We start from the raw sequence: 10,923 nt of genomic DNA, 5'->3' as shown, positions 1-10,923 counted from the left end.
GGACATTCAATACTTTTTTGGAAGCGGTTTCTCCTTGTCCCTACCCAGTGCCCTATCTTTTTTATGGATCTGTCAGACGATTCGCTGCTCCTAAACATTTGACCGCTCATATGACTATATATGGGATCTGATGGGCAAGCAAGCAGCCCCCTCCAAGACGTCTGTTCCTATTTCTAAACACTGCAAAAACTTAAACTGGGATAGAAGACATTGCTGCGGAAGGCTGTTAAAGAGATGAAGTGGGGGCAGAAGAGAACAGTTCTACGTCTGCTGGATCTGACTAGAGGAAAAAGTTTTTGTTTGGTTTCTCTTTGTCGGAAGACTTTTTTTTTGCGTAACTAGCAACGCTAAAGTGATGATGTTCAAATATTTGAATATTTGTAAAGTTTTATATATATATATTGTACAGTTAAAAAAACATAAATAATAGCATTAATCAAATATGGTGATGAATGGTGGCTCATTGTTTAAAAATTTTTCCTCGCAGCGCGACCAGTGTCTGAACGCATTGCTCCCTGGATGCTTACCAAGACATGCCTCCTAAAATTGCATATTCTGAGTTTGGCCAACGATGGCTTAGCAAACTCGGCCAGGACATGTTCTAGCCTTGCTCCCCATGTGGCAAAAAATCCCTCAGCCCTGAAATTATTATTTAATGTGTACAGAATGTGTTAAGTACTCATATATTTTTTAAAAGCTCAAAAAGTATAAAATAAAAGTAACAATATGTTCCTTCATTTTCTGCATAATCTGAATTAGAAATGAGAATTTCTCATTTATATCTGTGGTTTCCAGCCATGTTATATCAACGTTTAAGAAGAGTTGGTAATTAGTCAAAACTCAGTACGGATCAATTTTGCATTTTTTTATTTTCTAATTTTTCATAATTATTAGCTACTTGAGATGTGATTTTCCACATTTTAAAATAAATTCTATTACTTTTTATGTGCTAAAGAGGCATCAATAATATACAGTGTATCAGCAGAGTTTTTCCTTGGTTGAACTGGGTATTTTCATGTATGCACCGATGAATATTTTTTCTAATTGAGCACAATGTAATGACTGAAATGTGTATTGAAATGTGGGAATTGAATGTCTTTACAATTATTGCACCCCTGAGAATGGCTTTTACAAGTAACCAAACCTTTAAACTATGCATGCCTGTCATTAAGCAATATGTTGCCAGGTTCCAGAGAAGTGTTTTCCTGTCTGTAGTACATACAATATAGTTCTTTTAAAATATCAGAGGCTCATTTAACTAATCAACCTTCTTTGGCTGTTTATAAGTTCCTGGGGGATCTCTCAAATTCGTCTCTCTGGGAGAGACATGCTCGTCAGAAGTTTATCAGTGCTTGCCAGCCTGACAGTTTCAGGCAGAATGACAAGATGCAGCTGTCATAAACATAAGTCAAGCAGACTCTCATCTGACGCACACTCTTCAGTCCTCTTCAGATATCTTTTCTTAACACCAGCAATGTGTACATTGTAATTAGTTTAAAATTACTCTTATTGTAATCTGGAGTAAACTTGCCACTTTCAAATTCCTAACACAAAGCAGTTACAGTAATATTCTTTGAAATTCTACTTTTAATTAAATTATGGAATTTTTACAGTATTATTCAATACCCCCTTTCTTTGAATATCTTTAAATACTTTCACTTGTACATGTACAACTTATTAAATTTGTCAGTACAGTGCATTTATATAAAATAGTACATTTGATGACTGAATGTAGTTACTGGTTATATTTTATACTTCCATGCAACTTTATACCTTTACTTTAACTCAAGTTACGTAGTTTGCAGAGCTACTAAGATTTCTCTTACTTTGTATTGTATCTTCCAATTTTCTTAATATATCCTAAAGAGACACTTTATTTATTTCCTATATATAGAAAACACATTTGATAATTTTGTTTGTAAAACACTTTTTGTGTGCAGTTTGCCCTTTTTTCTTTAATGCTCATGCCACTCAAGTTCCTTCCCAGTTGGTGTATTTTTAGGAGCGCCTTCCATATGCCGCACCTGCTTTCATCTGTAAAGATCTCCTCCAGCACTGTGGCAAGAAGGCCAGAGCCTGATATCATGATGCAGTTCCTTAAAATAATTTCCCAGTAATTTGTCCCACTTTCCATTTTAATTTGGTAATAATGAATTTGTGTAGGTGCTGTTAATAATTATATCCTTAGGGACAGATCATGTAACACTTTGACAAAAAGATTAACTGTTGGTGAAAAGAGATCTGATTAACTGTTTGACTTTTCAAATATGAATAAGTATGCATGTAGATGAATGTCTTGTAGATCAAACAAATATGCTTAACATCTTGATTAAACGCTTATTTCAATAATTTGCTAGACCTAATTTAAAGGAGGTAGTATCTCTTTTTCAAGGTCCACTGAAAGCAAGTCATTATACTAAAATATTTTACTTAGCTCAGTTCTTTTTTGCTTTGCCATAGCTATACAAACTGAATTGTTTTTTCAACTGGTGAGGGCTTTCAAAGTACTTCTGCCAAAACATTGATGCAAGGGGTTAAATACTTACAGATCAGCTATTTTCTATTTATTTTTATTTAATGTGTATTTGGGTATCTCTTGTTGAGTGATTAACTTTAAATTGAATAATGTAATAGGGTAAAATGTACAAGGGGACAAATAATTTTTATAGCTGTTGAATATGGAAAATAAACAGAAGAATTTATGAATAATTTTTATTTATTTGTAATGGAAGGCACCATTCCCATTCATGCTGGATTCCCTCATTGATGGCAGTACAGTATTCCGTATTCAAGCTCACTCTATTGAGTGACTAATTGACTAATTTTATTTTCACCTGAGATCCAATGTCCCCTAAAGCTCCAGTGAAGGTGGCACGGTTTTCTCATCAATCATCACCTGAAAAGTGTTTTACACATCATATGTCGCTTCCTCCTGATTACTTCAGATATTAGGGTTGTCCTGAAATTCAAATACTATTGCATTATTCCCTAAATATTTCAGATACACATCTGAGGGTGCTCCCCATAATAGTTTGAAAGGCTTATGCTGCATCACTCTTGTGCATCATTCTGTCAGATGTTTGCAACTCACAGTAAATATTACCCTTGCAATACACATGTCCTTGCCTAATATATCACCCAGACTTTAGACAACTCCTGCTTTCTTTTTCCTTCCTAACATGAAGCCCCATGCTGGACTCTAAATTTGTAACTGGAATTCATTAGACACAGGTACATTTGTTTTTGTGCTAAGCCATTTGGATTTGTCATCTGCAATTTTCTGCTTTCATCCTGCTGAGGAATAAAAGTGTGACATCTCCAGCACATTCTTCAGGTAGCAACCAGCATCAAACATACCCTGAAATATTTAATACAGTCAAAATGCACTCATTTGGTCAGCTGTCCCTTCACAATACATCTCCATGTAGTTTCCAGGACCTGAACTTGGGTCTGCTCCACTGCGAGGAGTGTGGAACACAACTGAGTCAAAGAAAAGTTCCCACAGCTCATATAATTAATCAGGCTTCTCACTCTGAGGGTGGCTGTTCTTCACAGTGAACTCATTCAATATGTGGCTTAATATATAAATAATAATGAACCCTGGGTCCTCAAAAGAAAGTGCTACAGTTGAGGATGCAATGGCTATTTCTCCATATCAAACCTCATGTTTGAGTCCAAGTGGTCTCAGCTAATAGATATACTGTAGGCATCAATTAAAGAACACCTTAGATGAAAGGCACTGCAGACCTATCTGTTCAGTTTCTTGACCCTAGGGAGTCCCTCAGCTGCCTTGGCTGGGCACAGTTTATCAACTGGGTTAGCAGTACCCTGTAAACTATGAAAGAATAGTCATCTATCCATTTTCTAAACCTGCTTTATATTGAACAGGGTCACAGGGAAGCCAGAGCCTATACCAGCAATCATCAGGTGCAAGATTGGAACAATCTCAGGGCAGGGCGCCAGTCCATCATAGTGAGAACACACAGCAGGGCCAATTAATCATCCTCAGTTCATCACAACTGCATGTCTTTAGACTGTAAGAGGAAACTCATATGAACATGGGGAGTATATGCAAATTCCACACAGGAAGTTGAACGCCAGTCACATAAAGCATGGCCTCCTCATTATGAGGCAGAAGTGCTACTACTGCATCAATGTGTCAAATGTGGAGGAACATTTCAAACACAATTAAATAAATAAATCTGCAATTAAATACATGTAGATAGATAGATAGATACTTTATTAATCCCAATGGGAAATTCACATTCTCCAGCAGCAGCATAATGATACAATAAATAATATTAAATTAAAGAATGATAATAATGCAGGTGAAAAACAGACAATAACTTTGTATAATGTTAAATGTTAACGTTTACACCCCCGGGTGGAATTGAAGAGTCGCATAGTTTGGGGGAGGAACGATCTCCTCAATCTGTCAGTGGCGTGAGGCGTCTTTCCTCTTAATGCTGCCTCCCCAGCACACCACCGCGTAGAAGAGGGTGCTCGCCACAACTGTCTGATAGAACATCTGCAGCATCTTATTGCAGATGTTGAAGGATGCCAGCCTTCTAAGGAAGTATAGTCGGCTCTGTCCTTTCTTGCACAGCGCATCAATATTGGCAGTCCAGTCTAATTTATCATCCAGCTGCACTCCCAGATATTTATAGGTCTGCACCATCTGCACACAGTCACCTTTGATGATCACGGGGTCTATGAGGGGTCTGGGCCTCCTAAAATCCACCACCAACTCCTTGGTTTTGCTGGTGTTCAGTTGTAGGTGGTTTGAGTCACACCATTTAACAAAGTCATTGATTAGGTCCCTATACTCATCCTCCAGCCCATTCCTGATGCAGCCCACGATAGCAGTGTCATCAGCGAACTTTTGCACATGGCAGGATTCCGAGTTGTATTGGAAGTCCGATGTATATAGGCTGAACAGGACCTATTTAAAATGTATTTAAAATGTGACAATAAATAAATAAATAAAACACTATGATTTTTTAAAATTTTATATTGTCCAAAATATTCCTCCAAAATAAGCAATCAAGATAACCAATGACGACACTGTTCTCCAGCCTGAGACTGCTTAATATCTTTTAATACTAATTTCACACTTGTAAATAAGAATCTCTTCCCAGAGTTTAGATCTATTTCATCTGTAGCATAATGTAATAGAACTAAATAATGCATCACAGAACGCCAATACTTGCTTTCTGGTATTAGATGTATTTTTTTAGTTTAATTTATCCCTGTGCAGTATTGTTTCCATTGGACAGATTCATGGCTTACCTATTTATTTTCTTACTTGTTCATTCCAATTCAGGATCACTCTGTACCAGACTCCATCTCAGCAGTTTTGGGTTGGAAATGTAGGAGCCAACCCTGGGCAGGGTGCCAGTCCATCTCAAGGCTTACCCATACTCACACTCTTATCATGCACATCATTGAAACATGGGAACCAAGCCAGTGTAAATGAAAAAAAAAATCCTGTAGACACATGGAGAAGATGCCAACTCCAAATAGAAAATTAGTGACCTGGGAACCCTCACAGTGTCCAAATGCTAAATGACAGTAGTATTAATCACTGCATCATCATACCTTGCGTCCATTCATGCATTTTCATTTCTCTAACTTGTTTTTCCTCATTGCACAGTTTTACGAATATATATTTTTATATTAATAAAATATTAATATATAAATTTATATTTACCATTACATTTACAATCTACCTTTCAGGACCATGCAATGCATAAAGGGAAATGGCGATATTCTTTCACGTTCACATTTAACTTTTTTGATCATGATGACAGGTCAATAAAACAGTCTCCATTCTAGAAATCAAAGATATTGGTGTTCAGAAAAACATTTAGTATCAGAGTCATTTAACACCAACTTTAAGGGTTCAGATACCTTCTCCCTCATCCTCTGTTCCTGTCTGTCTCTGGATCTCTCCCCTCTTGTGCCCCTTTGAACTATTTATTCAGCTCTCTTTCTTCTCCAGGGCACAGGAGGTGGTGCTCTTTATAGATTGTAAAGAAGGCAAGAGAGCTATACAGAGGTCAAAAGTCACAATAGTTTCTACTGACAGTCTCTTCCAGAAGTGTCATGGGCAGAGACACTTTATCAGGAGGAGTAGAATTGGAATACAGGTTAGCCATGATTCAGTTACAGTATGCTGTTGTAATATTCTAATGCTAAGATGATCAGCAGTAGTAGGACTGTTAGAGGGAATGGCATCCATCCAGAACTGCTAAAGGCGATGGATCTTTAATGCTCCTTTTCAGTACTGTTTGAAAAGCTGGGTCTTTGGTTGGAAGATCGAGATAGCAGTCCCACTTTACAAGAAGGGAATTAAAGTGTGTGATCCAGTTAATAAGGAGTCACACTGCTTAGACTATCTGGGATTGGGTTTATGAAAGGTGACTCACCAGTCAGTAGTAATTTTTATTCACTCTGAGAATTGTGTATTCCATCCATGTCCTTACAGATTTGAGGGGTTGGGGGAGTTTGATAGACCTGTTTGCTGACATTTTGAAGAACTGTAGAAGTATTATTATTGGTATTATCTCTTTTAGGAAATCCCTTTGCACCATCACATTTCACAAAATGATCTTGCTGCAGTTTAGGAAACAATGTAATGAATCTTATAGCTTGCTTTTTAATGTTTGCAGAAGAGTTATTACCACCTTACTTGGAAAAACACTAATTCAGAGTAAGTGGCAGTAAAAAAACAGCCCATTAATTAGTTTGATTGAGAAATGGTTAGATGAGTAAGTAGGAGGTACAGTGGTGTGTTTTCCAGCTTTTATCATACTTCCGGCCAGGAGTTTATCAAAACAAATTCATGGGGTGCTTTACACTGAATCAATGCTTGTGCAAATTTGGATTACCCTTAATCAATTCTAAAATTCTGGATTTGGAACATACAGTATATATTTATTGTGGATGACAGGGTTGACACTTTATCCCAAACGCTGGACACAACTTAAACGAACACAGTAACAGGTTCAAATACAGTGTTTTTTTATTTCTTCAAATACAGGTCCTCTAGAACTGTTCCACAGCAAAGTCCATACAGAGACAGTGAATCCTTCCTCTTTCTCCTGACTCCATACAAGTGTTGTACTTTGCCTCCCAATTTCAACTTTGTGAGGTGAGGCAGACCCTGGAAGTACTTCCAGTGCTTGGTCAAGGTTCAGAAGGAGGTATTTCTGGATCAGGAGGAAGTTTCATAAGCTAGGGATGGTCCCCCTGGCTGCACCCATTACACCCAGCAGGGCTGGCCCATTTGAATATGACTCCTAGCCTGCCCTGTGATCCAGAAAATGGAAAAAGCAATACAAGAAGGCTGCCCTCTAGCACATCAAGGAGCGTAAACTCCAAAAAGGTTAACTCCTCTGGACCTTCCATTATTTTGGCCTTCCTTCTTGGAAAAAAGAAACAGTTCCCAACCTGTCCGACATGAGTTCAATATATATATAGGTTCAATATAGGTAGGTCCAGGTGGATAGACACTGAAAGTGACTTTAGAGTTGTCATCTGTCAATCATCCAGTCTGCAGATGAAGGAAGAGAGAAAGGCATTAAAATACAGCACCAACCCCTGATGTGGTGGTAAAATTACAGCCACTAGAGCCCTTCAGCTGTCCCTTATGCACACACATGTGACTATAATCAGATTGTGACACAGACTACGAATGCAATGAATATATATATATATATATATATACAGTATATATATATATATATATATATATATATATATATATATACTAGCGGGCGGCACGGTGGCACAGTGGGTAGCACTGCTGCCTCGCAGTTAGGAGACCTGGGTTTTCTTCCTGTTTGCATGTTCTCCCCGTGTCGTCGTGGGTTTCCTCTGGGTGCTCCGGTTCCCTCCTACAGTACAAAGACATGCAGGTTAGGTGCTTTGGTGATTCTAAATTGTCCCTAGTGTGTGCTTGGTGTGTGTGTGTGTGTGTGTGTGTGTGTGTGTGTGTGTGTGTGTGTGTGCACGCCCTGTGGTGGGCTGGCACCCTGCCCAGGGTTTGTTTCCTGCCTTGTGCCCTGTGTTGGCTGGGATTGACTCCAGCAGACCCCTGTGACCCTGTAGTTAGGATATAGCGGATTGGATAAAGGATGGATGGATAGATATATACTAGCTGTGTAAGCCCGTGGTCCTAGAAAAAAAAATTAAAATGTAGAGATGTCATGTAATTGAAAGGAACCACTCTGGGTGTCTCTCTCCTAGAAGGTTTCACACTGCCAACGTGCTCACATTGCTTGTGCATTAGCGGCTAAGCAACTTTGTCTTTCTTCAGAGGTTTCGTTTTGCAGAAGTGCCTGCCTTACTTGTGTATTAGCAACAGGAGGAAAAGTAACAGGGATACCGTTTTGCCGATTTTCTCGCCTCACTTGTGTATTACTAAGTATATTAGTGTATTACACTAAGGATCCTCCTAAACCCCAGTACCCCATAATAAACAAATTAAAGTCTTTCACTAGGATAGATTTACCTGATTTACATAAAATAATTTCTCAAATGAAACCCTCCACCTGTGCCCTTGACCCAATACCAACAATTTTTTTCAAAGAAGTATCGGGCGTGCTTATTGATAATGTTCTTGACATAGTAAATTCGTCATTAGATACGGGGGTCTTCCCAGACTGTCTTAAGACTGCGGTAGTTAAACCCCTACTTAAGAAAAATAATCTCGATCCCTCTGCTCTTGAAAATTATAGACCCATCTCTAACCTGCCTTTCTTAAGTAAAATTCTGGAGAAGGCAGTCATTATGCAGTTAAATGACCACCTCAATAAACATGCTATTCTTGATAAATTTCAGTCAGGTTTTAGAACAAATCACAGCACAGAAACTGCACTCGTTAAAGTAGTAAATGACTTGCGGGTAAATGCAGACAGAGGCCATTTATCTGTTCTCATCCTCTTAGATCTGAATGCCGCATTTGACACTATTGATCATAATATTCTTAAGAATCGCCTTAGTCAATGGGTGGGCCTCTCTGGCAGTGTCTTAAATTGGTTTGAATCCTACCTGGCAGGGAGAAAATTCTTTGTTAGTTGTGGTAATTATAACTCAAAGACACATGATATTCTATATGGTGTTCCACAAGGCTCTATCCTGGGTCCACTGCTCTTCTCAATCTACATGCTTCCATTAGGTCAGATTATCTCAGGGCACAACGTGAGCTACCACAGCTATGCTGATGACACACAGCTGTATTTATCAATAGCACCTGATGACCCCAAATCTCTTGATTCGCTAACACAATGTCTAACTTGTATCTCAGAATGGATGAATAGTAACTTTCTCAAATTAAATAAAGAAAAAAACGAAATCTTAGTGATTGGCAATAATGGATACAATGAGGCTATTAGAAATAAACTGGATGCATTAGGATTAAAAGTCAAATCGGAGGTAAAAAGCTTAGGGGTAACCGTTGATTGTAATCTGAATTTTAAATCGCATATTAATCAGATCACTAGGACAGCATTTTTTCACCTAAGAAACATAGCAAAAGTTAGACCTCTTATATCATCGAAAGATTCAGAGAAATTAGTTCATGCGTTTGTTTTCAGTCGGCTAGATTACTGTAACGCACTCCTCTCAGGTCTACCCAAAAAAGACATCAATCGTTTGCAACTAGTGCAGAATGCAGCTGCTAGAATCCTTACCAGGAAAAGAAAATCCGAACACATTTCTCCAGTTTTGATGTCACTACACTGGTTACCTGTGTCATTCAGAATTGACTTTAAAATTCTGCTTATGGTTTATAAAGCTTTAAATAATCTCGCCCCGGCTTATATATCGGAATGTCTGACACCTTATATTCCAAATCATAACCTCAGATCCTCAACTGAGTGTCTCCTTAGAATTCCAAGAGCAAAACTTAAAAGAAGTGGTGAGGCGGCCTTCTGCTGTTATGCACCTAAAATCTGGAATAGCCTGCCAGTAGGAATTCGCCAGGCTAATACAGTGGAGCACTTTAAAAAACTACTGAAAACACATTATTTTAACATGGCCTTCTCATAACTTCACTGTAATTTAATCCTGATACTCTGTATATCCAATTCATTATAATAATTATTCATTCAAAATCTGTACTAACCCCTACTCTCTCTTCTGTTTCCTTTTCCGGTGTCCTGTTGGTGGTGGCGTGCGCCACCACCATCTACCCAAAGCACCATGATGTTCCAACAATGATGGATGGATTAAAAGCCAGAAGTCTGTATGACCATCAGCATCAAGTGACTCCGTGAAAAACCCGAACTACAAAGAGGACTATTTCATTTATGTTAGGTAGAATGCCCAGAGGGGACTGGGCGGTCTCGTGGCCTGGAACCCCTACAGATTTTATTTTTTTCTCCAGCCTTCTGGAGTTATTTTTTGTTTTTTCTGTCCACCCTGGCCATCGGACCTTACTCCTTTCTATGTTAACTAATGTTGTCTTATTTTAATTTCTTATTTTGTCTTTTATTTTTCTTCTCTTCATTATGTAAAGCACTTTGAGCTACTTTTTGTATGAAAATGTGCTATATAAATAAATGTTGTTGTTGTTGTTATTAGCAGCTAAGAGATTTTCTGTTTCCTTGGAGGTGGTGCCCTTACTCCAACTCCACCTCTCACTTCCTGGCTGGACAGATAGACACCCACTCTTCCACACATAGACGTTTATATATATATATATATATATATATATATATATATATATATATATATATATATATATATATATATATATATATATATTGTCACATATGTGTAAATAGAAGGACGTTGTATGGACCAAGCAAAGGTAATTCCACGCCAGGCCAGGGGGTGGCGGGGTGCACCAAACCTTCTCCTGTTATCTCTGCAGACCAGCCTTGGGAAAACCTGTCTGATTCAGAGCAGATGACATCA

Source organism: Erpetoichthys calabaricus, chromosome 17, assembly GCF_900747795.2.
Source record: "Erpetoichthys calabaricus chromosome 17, fErpCal1.3, whole genome shotgun sequence".
Classification (NCBI taxonomy): Eukaryota; Metazoa; Chordata; class Cladistia; order Polypteriformes; family Polypteridae; genus Erpetoichthys; species Erpetoichthys calabaricus.
The sequence above is the reverse complement of the archived record's forward strand: the minus strand, read 5'-3'. Positions refer to the sequence as shown.